Raw genomic sequence first — 16849 nt, forward strand, 5'->3', positions numbered from 1 at the left:
GATACATCACATCAATAAAAGAAAAGACAAAAACCACATGATCATCTCAATAGATGCAGAAAAAGCATTTGACAAGGTACAGCACCCATTTATGGTCAAAACACTCAGCAAAATGGGAATAAATGGGGCATTCCTCAACGTAATAAAGGCCATATATGAAAAACCTACAGCCAATATCATACTCAACGGGCAAAAACTGAAAGCTTTCCCACTAAGATCGGGATCACGACAAGGATGTCCGCTCTCACCCCTTCTTTTCAACATCATATTGGAAGTCCTAGCCACAGCGGTCAGACAAGAGAAAGAGATAAAAGGCATCCAAATAGGAAAGGAGGAAGTAAAACTATCATTGTTTGCAGATGACATGATAGTGTACATAGAGAACCCTGTAGACTCTACCAAAAAACTCCTCAACCTAATAAGTGAATTTGGCAAAACAGCAGGATACAAAGTCAACATTCAGAAATCAAAGGCGTTTTTGTACACCAGGAATGCAATAGAAGAAGAAGAGATCAGAAAAAATATACCATTCAATATAGCACGAAAAAAGATAAAGTACCTAGGGATAAATTTAACCAAAGACATAAAAGACCTGTATGCAGAAAACTATACAACATTGAAAAAAGAAATTAAGGAAGACAGAAATAAATGGAAGCATATACCGTGCTCATGGATTGGAAGAATTAATATCCTCAAAATGTCCATACTACCCAAAGCAATTTATACATTCAACGCAATCCCTATTAAGATACCAATGAAGTATTTCACAGAAATAGAACAGACATTTCAAAAATTTATATGGATCCATAAACGACCCCGAATAGCCGCAGCAATTTTGAGAAAGAAACGCAAAGTAGGAGGCATCACAATACCGGACATCAAACTCTACTACAAAGCCACCATACTCAAAACAATCTGGTACTGGCACAAGAACAGACCCATAGACCAGTGGAACAGAATAGAAAGCCCAGAAATAATTCCAGGTCTCTATGGACATCTAATATTCGACAAAGGGGGCAGAAGCATAAAATGGAGCAATCACAGCCTCTTCAACAAATGGTGTTGGGAGAGCTGGACGGCTACGTGCAAAAAATTAAAATTGGATCATCAGCTGACACTACACACAAAAATAAACTCAAGATGGATAAAAGACTTAAGTAGAAGTCGCAACACCATCAAAGTCCTAGAGGAGAACATTGGCAGGAAACTCTCAGATATCCCATGCAGCAATTTTTTCACTGATATGTCTCCTAAAGCAAGGGTCATAAAGGAAAGAATAAACAAGTGGGACCTCATTAAAATAAGAAGCTTCTGCACGGCCAAGGAAAACATCAGCAAAATGAAAAGGGAGTCAACCGTATGGGAAAATATATTTGCTAATGATACATCAGATAGAGGTTTGATCTCCGAGATATACAAAGAACTCACTCGACTTTACTCCAAGAAGACAAATGATCCAATCAAAAAATGGGCAAAGGACCTGGGCAGATGCTTTTCTAAGGAGGAGATACAGAGGGCCCAGAGGCATTTGAAAGGATGCTCTGCATCACTAGCCATCAGAGAAATGCAGATCAAAACCACCATGTGGTACCACCTCACACCGGTCAGAATGGCCATCATAAACAGATCCACAAACAACAGGTGCTGGCGAGGCTGTGGAGAAAAGGGAACAATAGTCCACTGTTGGTGGGAATGCAGACTGGTGCAGCCACTATGGAAAGCAGTGTGGAATTTCCTCAGAAAGCTGAAAATGGAACTGCCTTTTGATCCAGCAATTCCCCTGCTAGGACTATACCCTGAGAATACCGAAACGCCAATACAAAAGAACCTATGCACCCCAATGTTCATAGCAGCACAATTTACAATAGCCAAGTGTTGGAAGCAACCTAAATGCCCATCAGTAGATGACTGGATCAAAAAATAATGGTACATATACACAATGGAATACTATGCAGCAGAAAGAAGAAAAGAATTACTAAACTTTGCGACAGCATGGATGGAACTGGAGAGCATCATGCTAAGTGAAATAAGCCAGGGGGCGAAAGACAAATACCATATGATCTCACCTATAAGCGGAACCTAACCAACAATGCAAAGAAGCAAGGAAAATATGACCAGCCACACTGAAAGGAAAAGAAATCAACAGAGACAAGAAGGAAGGGGGGGCAGGGAAAGGGATGGGAAGGGGAAAGTCAAGGAACATCTAGCAAGGACTCATGGACAAAACCAAAGGGGAAGAGCTGAGGGAGGGAAGGTGGGAGTGGGCAAGGGAAAGAGGTGGGGGGGAGGCAGAGACAAATGTTTAAGAAGTAAATAAAAAAAAAATAAAGAAAAGTAATATCAAAAGAATAGATTTTTAAACTTCTTACATCTCTGCCTTCTTATCATCAGACTGAATAATCTTAAAAAAAAACATAAAAAAAAGATATTCATATAACAAACAGCCTTGGAAAATAAAAATAGAGTCTCCAACCTTGGCAGAGGGCAGAATTTTTTTCCTGACCAGAATAATTAAGGGAATTTATTCATCTAGGGCAATTAATTGGGTAAGTTTGATTATTGATATGGTTAGATTTCATGGAACAATTTGCTATCTATTTTCTATTTGCCCCATGTGTTCTTTGTTCCCTTTGTTTTAGTTTTCTGCCATTTTTTAGAGTGAGCTTTTTGGGGGCATTAAAAAATTTTTATCCTCACCCCATGGCATTTTTCATTGCTCTTAGAGAGAGGAAGGCATAGGGAGTAGAAAAGAGAAGGGAAGAGAGAGGAGGAAAAGGGAGGGTAGGGAAGGGAGGGGAGGGGAGGAGAGGAGAGGGAAAAACACAGACATAAGATTGAAATACTGGTTGGTTGCCTTCTGCATGTGACCACTTACTGGGGATGAACCAGCAACCCTAGGTATGTGTCCTGACCATCAATCAAACCTGAACCTTTCACTGTATGGGATGACACTCTAATCAACTGAACCACATTGGTCTAGGTTTTTTTTTGTTTGTTTGTTTGCTTGTTTTTTAAGTTTTAGTGACCAAAACAAAAAAGATCTAAAACTGCAGCCCCTGAAAGAACTATTTGTTCTTGTTGATTTTGTACCTCTCTTTTAACTTGACCCTGGCCTCCCCTGGGCCTTGCATTTCAGAGCACGGTCTCTGAAGACATCCTTGTTGATGACAGTCTTGTCCAAGACAATATTCACAAAGTACCTTGTGGGCATGAGATGATTGTAGTTATAAATTTTCTCAAAAGATTTTACCTTTGACCTCGTGGCAATTTTCTTGCTCATGGCAGCTTCACTTTGCTGGGATACCAATCAATTTTAGCCAACAGAGCATAGCTGTAGGGGTGGTCTGAGGTGCCATCATCAATGTTTTTCATGATGACCATTTTGCATCTGGAAGAGTGTCTTGCCAGGACCAGTACCACATTCCCAGGTTTCATAAATGTGCCCATTTTTATAGCAGCCACTTGGGCATATTGCAGAAAGAAAAGAACCACACTTCCTCTCTAAATTGAGTATTTTTAAAATTCCATTTTATCTCCTTTTTATTTTTGAATCATTAGCTATACTTCTTTTTTTGTGTAATCTTATTGGTTGCTTCGGGTTTTAGAGTACATATCTTTAACCTATCTCATGTGTCAGTATGCAATGGCTATTGTTACAAGTTACTACAAACCTGGTGGCTTAAAACAAAATAAAATTATTCTGTCATGAAATCTGAAATAAATTTCATTGGGCTTAAAGTCAAGGTATTGGCAGGACCACACACCCTTCAAAAGCTCTACAGAGGAACTTGTTTCTTGCCTCTTCTAGTTCCTGGTGGCTGCTGGCATTTATTGATTTGCAACCATATCACTTGAATCTTTGCCTCCATGGTAACATTTTATTCTCCTTTTATTTTGTTTATTTTTTTTCTGTGTCAGCCTTCTGCCTTTCTCTTATAAGGACACTTGTGATTGCATTTAGTGTCTCACCAGATGATTCAGAATAATCATCCCCTATCAATATCTTTAAATTATTCATACCTACAAAGCCTTTTCCATTTAAGGTAACATTCATAGGCTCCAGAAGTTAGGACTTAATATCTTTGGGGGCCATTATCCAGCCTACATCACAGCCTAGTTTCAAGTGGTATTATAACACTCCACATAAATAGCAAGAAGCTTATAATAGTATATTTCCACTTCAAATTGGTTTGTGTGCTATTATAGACATACTTTTACTATGTTCTAAATTCTTTATTATATTGTTACTGATTTTTATTTTTCTAATAAATTATATTTTTTTTTAGAAAGAGGGGAGGTGAGGGAGAACAAGAAGGGAGAAACATCAATTAGTTACCTCTTGTATATGCCCCAACCAGGGACCAAACCTGCAACCCAGGCATGTTCCCTGACTGGGAATTGAACTAGCAACTTTTTCCTTTGTGGGATGATGCCAAACTAACTGAGCCACCCCAATCAAGGCACTGATTTTTCTTTAAGCAGTCAATATCTTGGAAGATTTAAATTTAAAATATCTTTATATAGGGTCCAAGATGGTGGCATAGTAGCTGGAAGCTCCATTCATCTGCTCTCAGACATGATCAGATTTGCAGTCAGAACACAGAGTGGAGAGTGAGTGAAAGCACCTGTGAGTGAGCACATATGTGGGTGAGAGCATGGGGAATGCACAGGAGTATGCAGGAAGCTGCCCACCTGTGGGTTGCATGGAAGCTGATGGCCTGGGCTTTCTAGGTGGACCCACACTGCTGCCTAGCCCAGCACTGCTGGTTGCACAGAGTTGGGGCAGCTGTAGATCCACTCAGGACCCCTGAGCTACTAGGGAGGTGAGAGAAGACCTGGGAGATAGGGGCTCCAGAAATAGCATGGCAGGAGCATGTCTGCCCAAGGCTGAAGACCTCTGGAGGGAGTGAGGTCAGCATTCTGCCATCACCCTGTGTTACGGTATAGCGGTGGAGCTCTTCCCAACACTGCCCAGGAAAGATTCAGAGAGAAACTTCATCCAAAACTGTAGGAGGCTCTGAAAAGAGGTGGCCAGCCCTGACCATGAGAGACTATGAGTTTTTTTGGGAGGGAAAGCACATGGAGAGCAGGATCCCCAGGAGCTAGTGCTAAAGCATGGAGGGCGTACAGAAACTCTTTTAAAATGGAATTGAGGTGAGATCTGAGGCTCAGGAGGGACCTGGGGCTTGCAGACCTGTGTGGTTGGGCAGGGCACAGCAGCTTTGTTAACCAAAAACTCAGAGGCAGAGAATACACTGAAGGAAGGGGAGGACATGACCCAGCATGGCTTATGAGCAGAGAAAAGCTCAGAGTGGAGATTTTGGGCCAAACCTCCTATGAGATGGCAGCAGGGTTGGGTCTGGAAGGCAGGAGCTGAATGCCTGAGATTTTCTGCAGTAAGCTAGATCCTTTCACAGACAGGCAAACCCAATCTTGCCCTGTAGGATTACAGACTCCATGGATCAGGGAGGCCAGGATCAGGAGTTTCCTGCATACATTTCCTTAGGGGAAAGAAGAAAAGCATATATAGGGCTTTTTGCCAGACACTATGTTCAACACAGCTCCTTGGACCCCTATCTAGTAAACCCAGCAGAGCAGAGAAAATAGAGACAGGCACAGAAAGGCACTATCTTCTCTCCTGCATAGCTGTTTAACATTCATTTCATATCCTTCAAGTTTGGGCATAATATGGCACCAGGCTTAATAAGATAGTTTATTTCAAATCTCATATATTGTTCTTCCCTTCTTTTACTCCATCCTACCTTCTTCCTCCCTCTTTGCATTTTTTGTTTTAAATTATATTTTCTCTCTTGCTGCAACCTGTTTCTATTCAGCACCATTTCTATTGCTCCTCCCTCCAGCCTCTCGAAACCATTTGTGATTGTCACTAGCCATCTCACATTCTTTTATCCTGTTCTTAAAATATCCTTACTCTCTCTCCATCTTTATCAATCCTTGCTTGTAGGTTGTAGATAAGGAGGTTGTTGTTACAGTTCTCCAATGTTATTTCTAGGTAGTGAATATCTTTGTATTTCAAACCTCAAATTTCACCATTCCCTCATCTACTTCATTTTGCCTTCCTCCTGCCCTCTCCTTTTCTATATTTTAAATGTTAATCTTTCCCTGCCTTAGCTTGGTTTTTATCCCACACTCTTAGTATTCTTTCTCCCTCTATCCTCTCAAAATAACTTCCCTTTTCTCTAGACATCTCTTAAGCTCTTCTTTTTTTCCTTTAACCCACTCATTCCAATCCCAGTTGTTGATATTTCAGTGGGGGAGCCTTGCCTACAATTAGGTCCATATTATTTATACATATCTCTATCTATCTATCTATCTATCTATCTATCTATCTATCTATCTATCTATCTATGCCTGTGTGTGTGTGTGTGTGTGTGTGTGTGTATAAAGAAGATATTTTTTCTCTTACATACATATATATTCTTTAAATTTTGGTTTTAATCTAATACTATATGTTTCCCTCCTCTTACTTCATTCCACCGTCCTTCCTTGCTTTTTATTTATAAAATAAATTTTATTTACTTTACCTCTTTGCCTTGTCTCTATTCACTACTGTTATTATTCCCCCTCCCTTTACCCTCGCAAAATCTGTTTTCTGTCAGTAAGTCTTTATGGGGGACTCTGGCCTGCGAAGTCCCCAGGTTCGCTGTGGATGAAAGAATGAGTTGTTCCAGACACCATTTGCCTGCGATGGAAAGGGGAGGGTGATACCCTCTCAAGGAGAATGCTCCAAGTCACCGTGCTCAATGGCTTGTATTGAGAAGGCTACAAGCACGGGATAGGTAGCAGGAATGTATAGGTAAACTAATTACATCAGTAGCTTAAGCTTACAGAGAATAGGTGATGCTTGAAGAAGACAGTGGCAGGAACACACTGAACTGCTTGGGTCTGAGATGAGCAAACATCATGGCGCCAAGCGGGATTTGGGTCAGGGTCCAGGAATTTTGTAAATTTCTTTCCCAGCCTTGAGCTAGTTATCTGGTATAATATAACAGAGCTTGAGGAAGAAACAAAGCATGCTTCAAAGAGTTTAGTTTACTTCTAGGCCTGATGTCCCCTGGGGGGCCCTTGGAGTTATTATCACATCTTGCCTATTGACCACATTACCAGTGTTCTGCCCAAGTCTTACAGGTCCTCTCCTCGGTCCCAGCTTGTGTGGGACTACAGTTCCTGATACCACTCAAAGTGGCCCCCTACAAGTAATCTCATATTCACTTTTCCTTTCTTATAATAGTCTTAATCTCCTTACACCTTATTAATACTGGCTCACTTGTTGTTGATAGTGTAATTGAGGGTGGGGTTATTTTTACAGGTGTGGGTCTGTTTTCTGGGCTGTTTGGTTTTTGTTCTGGAAACACCTATACAATGGTATGGTGGGTGGAGTGACACTCTCAGGTAGTCGGCTGGAGGGATGAACCCACCAAAGAAAGACCCAACAACAAACAAAACCCAACTACAACCAGAGAACTCAAAAGGCATAAAGGGCAGCACAAGAGCATCAAGCTCAGGTGATCAAGGAGACTGCACCACTGAGTCCCACAGGTCCTTTACCACAGAAGTCCACACCCTGAAGACTAGGAGTCAAAGCAGATAAATCTAAGATGAACAAACAAACAAACAAAAAAGTCACTGAAAATGGAGAGACAAAGAAACAATCCTAAATTTTGAAAGGACAGGAGGAATCCCCCAAAAAGCTGCCAAATGAAACTGAGGCAACCAAGCTATCAGACATAGAGTTAAAAATAAGAACACTCAAGGAGCTCAGTGAGAACTTCAAAGAACTCCAGGGAAGCTTCAAGGAACTTACTGCAAACTATATCACCAAGAAAAAGACATAGGAACTATCAATGAGAGCCAGGAGGAAATGAAAAGTACAACATCTGAAATGAGGAAAACAGTAGAAGCTATTAGAAGCAGGTTAGAGGAAGCAGAGGACTGAACCAGTGAGCTGGAAGACAAGGTAGAAAAAAATTCCCAAACAGAGCAACAAAATAAGTAATCGCTGAAATGAAATAACACGGGTTAAGGGAGCTGCAGGACAACATGAAAAATAATAATATTTGTATCATAAGGATATCAAAAGGGGAAGAAGAAGAGTAAGGGAGAGAAAACACTTTTGAAAAAGTAATGACAGAAAAATTCCTTAAGTTGATGAGAGAAAAAGTCACACAAACCCAGGAAGCACAGAGGGTCCTAATCAAGATGAACCCAAAGAGATCCACTCCAAGACACATCATAATTAAAATGGTGACATTCAAAGATAAAGAGAGAATCTTAAAGACAGCAAAGGAGAAACAGATAGTAACATTCAAGGGGGCTCTGATGAGGCTAGCAGCTGATTTCTCAACAGAAACACTGCAAGCCAGAAGGGAATGGCAAAAAATATTCCAAGTAATGAAAAGCAAAGGCCTGCAACCAACATGACTCTATCCAGCAAGACTCAATTAAAATGGAAGGTAAAATAAGGAGTTTCCCAGACAAAAGAAGGCTAAAAGAATACACCTCCACCACACCAGCACTGCAAGACATGCAAAAGGGACTGCTTTAAGAAGATGAAGAAAAAAGAGTGAGGGAAATAGGAATACAGGTAAAAACAGCAAAAATGGCAATGAATAAGTACCTATCAATAATAGCCTCAAATGTAAATGGATGAAATGCTTCAACTAAAAAAAAAAATAGAGTAGCTGAATGGATAAAACAACGAGACCTACATGTATGCTGTCTGCAAGAGACCTATCTCAGAACAAGGGACTTATACAACCTGAAAGTGAAGGGTTAGGAAAAAATATTCAAAGCAAATGGACAGGGAAAAAAAAGATGGGGTAGCAATACTTTTACAGACAATATAGATTTCAAAACAGGCAATAAAAAGAAACAGGGAAGGATGCCTCATAAAACTTAAGGGTAGAATCCATTGAGAAGATAAATATACATGCACTATAAATATATATACACCCAAACTAGGAGCAGCAAAATATATAAGGATAATCTTGGAGGATTTCAAGAAAGAGATAGATAGCAACACACTTATTCTAGGGGATTGCAGCGTCCCACTGTCAACAATGGATAGATCTTCCAAACAAAATACCAATAAGGGTGTTGTGACCTGAATGATACTCTAGATCAAATGGACTTAATTGATACATACAGAACCTTTCAACCCAAGGAAGCAAAATATACATTCTTTTCAAAAGCATATGGAACATACTCAAAGGTAGACTACATGATAGGACACAAAACAAGCGTCAACAAATTCACAAAAGTTGACATCATATCAAACATTTTCTTGAACCACAATGGCTTGAAACTAGAAACCAACCTCAAGGGAAAAACTCAAACACATTCAAACTCATGGAGACCGAATAACATGCCATTAAAAATGAATGGGTTAATAATTAAATCAAGGAAGAAATCAAAAAGTTTCTGAAAATAATGGAAAATCAAGTTGGCAGAGGGGTGAATGGAAGTCACTCTGACCTCCTCCTAGGACCAATCTGGAATTATAACTTAAATTGTGGAGAAACCACTTGGAACAAACAATTGAACAATAGCTAGAGATGAACCTTATAACCTATGACAGGAAGAAAAATCAAAATTAACACCCACAACCAAACTGGTAATCAATGTGGTAGAGACTCAAAAAGGCAGGCAGGTTACCCACAGGCAACAGCACCAGAAGGATATTGAAATGATCAGCTGGATCCCCCTGAGAACAGTGGGGTCTAAATGGGAATCTCCAGCCTACAGCACCGGAGCCCAAAAGTACACAGATAACAGCCAGCTGCAAAAAGTGGCAGTGTTGCTATCTGCCAGAGACAGGTGCCTGGAGATGCAAAGAGCTGTTTAAAGGGCCAACGCATAAATTTTTATTTGCAGCCACTTACCCTGGTCTCTGGCAAAGGCGGGGGAAGAGTGGGCTAGAGATGCCTGAGGAGAGACTGGGGATGGAGGCTTTGGGGAGAGAATGGAGGGAATAGCTAGCAGAATCCCAGTGCTGACTCTGCCTCCATACAGCAGCAGCTGTCTGGCTTAGGCAGATTACTCCCGTGAGTGGCAGCAGTGTGAGAGGACCCAGCAATCCTGCCCCCAGGAGAGACTCTGCCCTGCCCAGTGGTGCCTAAGTTTGACTGCTGAGTATGGAGTGACTACATTAACAACTGAAGGAGACAGCCACAGACAGTAGATTCCTCGAAGTCTCAAACAGACTGCCTAAGGTCAGAGAGGGTCATTATATGACATCATCAGAGGCATATCCAGGAAGGAAAAACAGCAACCTCCTACCATAGAAGTCCACACCACAAAGTCAGGAAATCAAGAAAGATAAATTTAAGAAGCAGAAGCAAAAAAAAAAAAAAAAAGTGTCTCACAAATAATGGAAAGGCAAAGAAACAACACCCCAATCGAAGGGAGAGGAGGAATCCCCAGAAAGAGAACTAAATGAAATAGAGACAAGTAAAGTATCAGATATTGAGTTCAGAACAATGGTTCTCAAGAAGCTCAATGAGCTCAGTGAGCTCAGAGAGAATTACAAAAAGCTACAGGGAAACTATGAGGAAATTACTGCAAACTATATCAGCATGAAAAAGGTCATAGAAACTATCAATAAGAGACAAGAGGAAATGAAGAATACCATTTCTGAATTGAAGAACTCAGTAGGAATCAAAAGCAAGCTAGATGAAGAAGAGGATCAAATCAATGAGCTGGAGGATAAGGTAGAAAAAAGCTCCCAGAAAGAGCAAGAAAATGAAAAAAGACTCAGAAAGAATGAAGAGGCATTTAGGGAAATGCCGGACAACGTGAAACATAATATCCATATAATAGGGATACCAGAAGGAGAAGAGGAGGAGCAATGGATAGTGAACCTGTTTGAAAAAATAATGATGGAAAACTTCTCTAATTGCAGTAGAGAAAAAGTGTCACAAGTCCAGCAAGCACAGAGGGCCCCATTCAAGAGGAACCCAATGAGGCCCACTCCAAGACATACCATCATTAAAATGGCAAATATCAAAGGCAAACAGAATCATAGAGAAAACAAGGGAGAAACAAGTAGTAACATATAAGGGAGCCCCGGTATGGCTAGCAGCTGACTTATCAACAGAAACACTACAAGCCAGAAGGGAATGACAAGAAACATTCCAAGTCATGAAAAGCAAAGGCCTGCAATCAACGCTACTCTATGCAGCAAGGCTCTCAATTAAAATGGAAGGCAAAATAAGGAGTTTCCCAGACAAAAGAAGGCTATAAGAATATACCTCCATCAAACCAGCATTGCAAGATATGCTAAAGGAATTGCTTTAAGAAGATGAAGTAAAACAGAGTAGGAATTGACTGTGGGAGGTGGGGAGGGGTGGAATGGGTGGAGGAGGGCTAAGGGGAAAAAAGTTGAGACAACTGTAATAGAATAAACATGACTTAAAAATTAAAAAATTTAAAAAAAAGAAGATGAAGAAAAAGGAACTGGGAATACCCAGTTCCTTTCACAGTCACCAATACTTGATATTACCAATATTTTTAATACTTATTAATCTGATTGTGACAGTGATGTGTTATTTTAATTACTTTATTATTTGTTGAAACTAAACATTTTTTGAATATTTCTTGCATATTTCTATGATTTTTAAAAAGCTTTAAGTGATGTTTTGGTATTCTTTATCAATTTTTTGATTAAATGTTTGTAGAATTTTTTCCTAAAACAACCCCAGAAAAACTATTAACCTTTTTTAAGATGTGTTCCAAATACTTTCTTATTTTATTTCTTATCTTTTAACATTTTTGTATGTATATTACTGTATAGTCTTAAATGTTTAATATAGTCATATTGTCAATATTTTACTTTATAGCTTCTGGGTTTGAATATTTTACCTCATGGTAAGAAAAATACTATTTTGTATTTTCTCCTAACACACCTTGGATTTTACATAATGATTTTTAACTTGCCAGAATATTTTTTTAATTAATTTATTTACTTTTTAAATACATTTGTCTCTGCCTTCCCCCCACCTCTTTCCCTTGCCCCCTCCCACCTTCCCTCCCTCAGCTCTTCCCCTTTGGTTTTGTCCATGAGTCCTTGCTATATGTTCCTTGACTTTCCCCTTCCCTTCCCTTTCCCTGCCCCCCACCCCTTCCCTTTTGTCTCTGTTGATTTCTTTTCCTTTCAGTGTGGCTGGTCATATTTTCCTTGCTTCTTTGCATTGTTGGTTAGGTTCCGCTTATAGGTGAGATCATATGGTATTTGTCTTTCGCCCCCTGGCTTATTTCGCTTAGCATGATGCTCTCCAGTTCCATCCATGCTGTCGCAAAGTTTAGTACTTCTTTTCTTCTTTCTGCTGCGTAGTATTCCATTGTGTATATGTACCATTATTTTTTGATCCAGTCATCTACTGATGGGCATTTAGGTTGCTTCCAACACTTGGCTATTGTAAATTGTGCTGCTATGAACATTGGGGTGCATAGGTTCTTTGTATTGACGTTTTGGTGTTCTCAGGGTATAGTCCCAGCAGGGGAATTGCTGGATCAAAAGGCAGTTCCATTTTCAGCTTTCTGAGGAAATTCCACACTGCTTTCCATAGTGGCTGCACCAGTCTGCATTCCCACCAACAGTGGACTAGAGTTCCCTTTTCTCCACAGCCTCGCCAGCACCTGTTGTTTGTGGATCTGTTTATGATGGCCATTCTGACCGGTGTGAGGTGGTACCACATGGTGGTTTTGATCTGCATTTCTCTGATGGCTAGTGATGCAGAGCATCCTTTCAAATGCCTCTGGGCCCTCTGTATCTCCTCCTTAGAAAAGCATCTGCCCAGGTCCTTTGCCCATTTTTTGATTGGATCATTTGTCTTCTTGGAGTAAAGTCGAGTGAGTTCTTTGTACATCTTGGAGATCAAACCTCTATCTGATGTATCATTAGCAAATATATTTTCCCATACGGTTGGCTCCCTTTTCACTTTGCTGATGTTTTCTTTAGCCGTGCAGAAGCTTCTTATTTTGATGAGGTCCCACTTGTTTATTCTTTCCTTTATGTCCCTTGCTTTAGGAGACATATCAGTGAAAAAATTGCTGCGTGGGATATCTGAGAGTTTCCTGCCAATGTTCCCCTCTAGGACTTTGATGGTGTTGCGACTTCTACTTAAGTCTTTTATCCATCTTGAGTTTATTTTTGTGTATGGTGTCAGCTGATGATCCAATTTCAATTTTTTGCACGTAGCCATCCAGCTCTCCCAACACCATTTGTTGAAGAGGCTGTTATTGCCCCATTTTATGCTTCTGCCCCCTTTGTCGAATATTAGATGTCCATAGAGACCTGGGCTTATTTCTGGGCTTTCTATTCTGTTCCACTGGTCTATGGGTCTGTTCTTGTGCCAGTACCAGATTGTTTTGAGTATGGTGGCTTTGTAGTAGAGTTTGATGTCCGGTATTGTGATCCCTCCTACTTTGAGTTTCTTTCTCAAAATTGCTGCAGCTATTCAAGGTCGTTTATGGTTCCATATAAATTTTTGAAAGGTCTGTTCTATTTCTGTGAAATACGTCATTGGTATCTTAATAGGGATTGCGTTGAATCTATAAATTGCTTTTGGTAGTATGCACATTTTAAGGATATTAATTCTTCCAATCCATGAGCACGGTATATGCTTCCATTTATTTCTGTCTTCCTTAATTTCTTTTTTCAATGTTGTATAGTTTTCTGCATACAGGTCTTTTGTGTCTTTGGTTAAATTTATCCCTAGGTACTTTATCTTTTTTCGTGCTATATCGAATGGTATATTTTTTCTGATCTCTTCTTCTTCTATTGCATTCCTGGTGTACAAAAACGCCTTTGATTTCTGAATGTTGACTTTGTATCCTGCTGTTTTGCCAAATTCACTTATTAGGTTGAGGAGTTTTTTGGTAGAGTCTACAGGGTTCTCTATGTACACTATCATGTCATCTGCAAACAATGATAGTTTTACTTCCTCCTTTCCTATTTGGATGCCTTTTATCTCTTTCTCTTGTCTGACCGCTGTGGCTAGGACTTCCAATACGATGTTGAAAAGAAGCGGTGAGAGCGGACTTCCTTGTCGTGTTCCCGATCTCAGTGGGAAAGCTTTCAGTTTTTGCCCGTTGAGTATGATATTGGCTGTAGGTTTTTCATATATGGCCTTTATTACGTTGAGGAATGCCCCATTTATTCCCATTTTGCTGAGTGTTTTGATCATAAATGGGTGCTGTACCTTGTGAAATGCTTTTTCTGCATCTATTGAGATGATCATGTGCTTTTTGTCTTTTCTTTGATTTATGTGGTGTATCACGTTTACTGATTTGCATATATTGAACCATCCCTGCATCCCTGGGATGAATCCCACTTAATCGTGATGGATAATCTTTTGAATGTATTGCTGGATGCGGTTTGCCAATATTTTGTTGAGGATTTTAGCATCTATGTTCATCAGCGAAATTGGCCTGTAGTTTTCTTTCTTGGTAGGGTCTTTATCTGGTTTTGGGATCAGGGTGATGCTGGCCTCATAGAAGGAGTCTGGCAGTCTTCCCTCCTCTTGGATTTTTTGGAATAGTCTGAGAAGGACAGGGGTTAGCTCTTCCTTAAATGTTTTGTAAAATTCTCCTGGGAAACCGTCTGGCCCTGGGCTTTTGTGTGCTGGGAGTTTCGTGATTACTGCTTCAATTTCCCCAGGTGTTATCGGTCTGTTCAAGCTTTCTGTCTCTTCCTCCTTCAGTGTTGGAAGATTATACTTTTCTAAAAAATGTCCATTTCATCAAGATTTTCAAATTTCTTGGCATATAATTGTTCATAATAGTTTCTGATGATCATTTGTATTTCTGTGGTATCACTTGTTATTTCTCCTCTTTCATTTCTGATATTATTAATTTGGGTCCTCTCCCTTTTTTTCTTGATGAGTCTGCTTAAAGGTTTGTCCACTTTATGAATCTTTTCAAAGAACCAGCTTCTGGATTGGTTGATCCTCTGAATTGTTCTTTTTGTCTCTATGTCATTCAGTTCTGCTCTAATCTTGACTATTTCCTTCCTTCTACTTGCTCTGGGATTTATTTGTTGTTGTTTCTCCAGTTCTTGAAGTTGTAGTGTTAGGTCTTTTATTTGAAATGTTTCTATCTTTTTAAGGTAAGCCTATATTGCTATGAACTTCCCTCCCAGGACCGCCTTTGCTGTGTCCCATCGGTTTTGGACAGTTGTCTGTTCATTTTCATTTGTTTCCAGAAATTTTTTGATTTCTTCTCTTATCTCATTATTGACCCATTCATTGTTTAATAGTGTACTGTTCAGTCTCCATGAGTTAGCAAGTTTTTGAAGTTTCTCTTTGAGGTTGATTTCGAGTTTCAAGGCCTTGTGGTCTGAGAAAAAGTTTGGTATTATTTCAATTTTCCTGAATTTGCTGAGGCTTGCTTTGTGTCCTATCATGTGGTCTATCTTTGAAAAACTGCCATGAGCATTTGAAAAGAATGTGTATTTTTCTTCTTTGGGATGTAAGGTTCTATATATGTCAGTTAAGTCTCTTTGACTCAGTGTGTCATTCAGCGCCACGATATGTTTATTAATGTTTTGTTTGGAAGATCTGTCCATTTTTGACAGTGGGGTGTTGAAATCCCCTACTATCAGTGTGTTGCTGTCTATATGTTTTTTGAAGTCTTCCAACAATTTCCTTATAAACTTGGGGGCTCCTATATTGGGATCATATAAGTTTACAATGTTGATGTCTTCTTGATAGATTCTTCCTTTAAGTATTATGAAGTGCCCCTCTGGGTCTCTCTTTATGGTCTTTGCTTTGAAATCTACTGTGTCTGATACAAGTATGGCAACGCCAGCCTTTTTCTCATGTCCATTTGCTTGGAATATTATTTTCCATCCCTTTACTTTCAATCTGTGTAGGTCTTTTGCTCTGAGGTGGGTCTCTTGTAGGCAGCATATGTGTGGGTCATGTTTCCTTATCCATTCAGCTACCCTGTGTCTTTTGATTGGGGCATTTAGTCCATTCACATTGAGAGATATTACTGATACAAACTTACTCATCTTTTCTCTTTGTACTTGTGTTCCTCTCTGTCTCATTCTTTTCCTTCGTCTGCTTAAACCAGTCCCCTTAGCATATCTTGGAGTGCTGGTTTGGTAGAGATGTATTGTTTTAGCTCTCTTTTGTTTGGGAAACTCCGTATTTCTCCTTCTGTTTTAATGGAGAGCCTAGCTGGGTAGAGCAGCCTTGGCTGTAGGCCCTTGCTTTTCATGGCTTGGAATATTTGTTGCCATTCCCTTCTGGCTTGTAGTGTTTCTGTTGAGAATTCAGCTCCTAGGCATATCGGGGCCCCCTTGTATGTTATTTTCTCCTTCTCCCTTGCTGCCTTGAGGATTCTCTCTTTGTCTTTGACATTTGCCATTTTAATGATGATGTGTCTTGGAGTGGACCTCCTTGGGTCCTTCTTGAGTGGGGTCCTCTGTGCCTCCTGGATCCATGAGAGCCTTTCTCTCCTCAAATTAGGGAAATTTTCCATCATTACTTTTTCGAGGAGGTTCTCTATCCCTTGCTCCTCTTCTTCTCCTTCTGGTATCCCTATTATACCGATATTATTGCGTTTCAGGTTGTCCTGCATTTCCCTAAATGCTTCTTCATTCTTTTTGAGCCGTTTTTCCATTTCTTGTTCTTTCTGGGAGCTTTTTTCTACCTTGTCTTCCATCTCACTGATTCAATCTCAGCTTCATCCAGCCTGCTTTGGATTCCTTCTACTGTGTTCTTCAATTCAGAAATGGTATTCTTCATATCCTCTTGTGTCCTCTTGATAGTTTCTATGTCGTTTTCCAGGCTGATATAGTTTGCTGTAAGATCCTGATAGTTTC

At 40.0% G+C, this 16849-nt stretch overlaps 1 pseudogene; it reads right to left on the reverse strand.

The window, feature by feature from the left end:
• Positions 1 to 3041: 3041 nt before the first annotated feature.
• LOC129077792 (60S ribosomal protein L27-like) lies at positions 3042 to 3447 on the reverse strand (annotated as a pseudogene).
• Between the last annotated feature and the right edge of the window lie 13402 nt (positions 3448 to 16849).

This window comes from Pteronotus mesoamericanus, unplaced genomic scaffold (assembly GCF_021234165.1).
Source record: "Pteronotus mesoamericanus isolate MK-2021 breed Mesoamerican mustached bat unplaced genomic scaffold, CSHL_Meso_final contig_69, whole genome shotgun sequence".
Taxonomy (NCBI): domain Eukaryota; kingdom Metazoa; phylum Chordata; class Mammalia; order Chiroptera; family Mormoopidae; genus Pteronotus; species Pteronotus mesoamericanus.